The sequence below is a fragment of the Aegilops tauschii genome, chromosome 4 (genome assembly GCF_002575655.3).
Source record: "Aegilops tauschii subsp. strangulata cultivar AL8/78 chromosome 4, Aet v6.0, whole genome shotgun sequence".
Taxonomy (NCBI): Eukaryota; Viridiplantae; Streptophyta; class Magnoliopsida; order Poales; family Poaceae; genus Aegilops; species Aegilops tauschii.
Window position 1 is genome coordinate 29,007,340 of NC_053038.3, and position 1,449 is coordinate 29,008,788.

Here is a 1,449-nt window from a genome sequence, read left to right on the forward strand (position 1 = left end):
TAGATAAGATAGCAACAACCCGCTACCGATTTGGTTATACATGATGTTTCATACACAATCGGATTTTTTTCATGCCATTTATTGTTTTGAGAACACCGTTGGTATCAAATACTGCCAATACACACTCAATGACTACTACTACTACTCCGATAACAAGGAAATATATGCCTTGCTTGTAGATTCATGTCAAACTTCAACAAAATGTGCATTTACACTGTTTGTCAACGCAACTAATTTCAGGTTTGCTGTGCACCGGAGACAAGGAGTTGCAGGTATCGATGCATCTCTTGATTTCATCACAAGGCATAGGGGTTTTGACTATGCAATTTGTTCCAGTTAGATATCCGCCCGTTGTCGATGTTGTCGTTGTACCTTCACATAAGATCAATGTTCCCCACAAAAAATGATCAAAACATCAAAGACCATTGGGTAGGTTATTCATATCAAACTGTATATGAAATAGAACACATCACTACATACGGTACCTGAGGCTAACACCAGAAGAAGAAGACCAACAATGATCATGTGGCTACCCCTCATCCTTGTTCGAAAAACGTTAGTAGTAGTTTGTTGAATATGGGTTGTGTCTTCTAGCTGCCAAGTATTCCTTTTAATCCAATTTGTCTCAATCTAACAGATTGACTGTTTTTATAGAAGTTGTGTCATATCATTTTTAGCATTAAATTAATAATAATATGCACATTTACTCTATATTTAGACTCTTCTTATGAATGGATATGCATTTATTTTATTATTGTGTACGCATATCTATATTAATATAAAAAGAGCAAGTTACGGAGATCAAACAAATCCCACCCGTCAACCGCATCTATCTAATGGTCCAAGTTGCTCTGGTATTTAGCGTTTAAAATGTTTAGCACCCTCAATTAATTAAAATAATACCTAATATCAATATGAGCATTAACTAAATAATTATATCCTACCTAATATTAACATGCAATTTATATCTTGCCTAATATTAAAGTGCAATACAATTAATATCTTGCCTAACATTAACTTGCATTGTGCGTACACAATTACTAGTGTATAGTAGTATACAACAACAAAATCCCTTTAGGATCTCAAATGAAGATTGTTACGACAATTTATAGTTAGATACAAAGAGATACTTCACATGTGAGACGTTGTATTCGGTGCTTGAGATGACATATGTAAAATGGCTTGTCTTTTGGAATAGAAGATTTTGGATGAATTGATTGGCTCTAGTGTGGGGGTGTTTTTGTTTACTCTGTTGCTCTTTGGTCACAATTAGTACTAGCTCAATTCCAATGAAAATTATTGTTTATTGAGATATTTTAAGATGGTGCCAAAAATTTCCGATCCATCCATTCTCTCTATCTCTCATATATATATATATATATATATATATATATATATATATATATATATATATATATATATATATATATATATATATATATTCATCCC

General features: G+C 32.5%; 1 long non-coding RNA gene across 1 annotated transcript; it reads right to left on the reverse strand.

Annotated features, from left to right (window-relative positions):
- Positions 1-695, reverse strand: LOC120962381 (uncharacterized). The gene is made up of 2 exons (XR_005753147.3): positions 486-695; positions 1-372 (listed from the first exon to the last, which is right to left on the reverse strand). It is a non-coding gene; the product is annotated as an uncharacterized lncRNA (long non-coding RNA).
- Between the last annotated feature and the right edge of the window lie 754 nt (positions 696-1,449).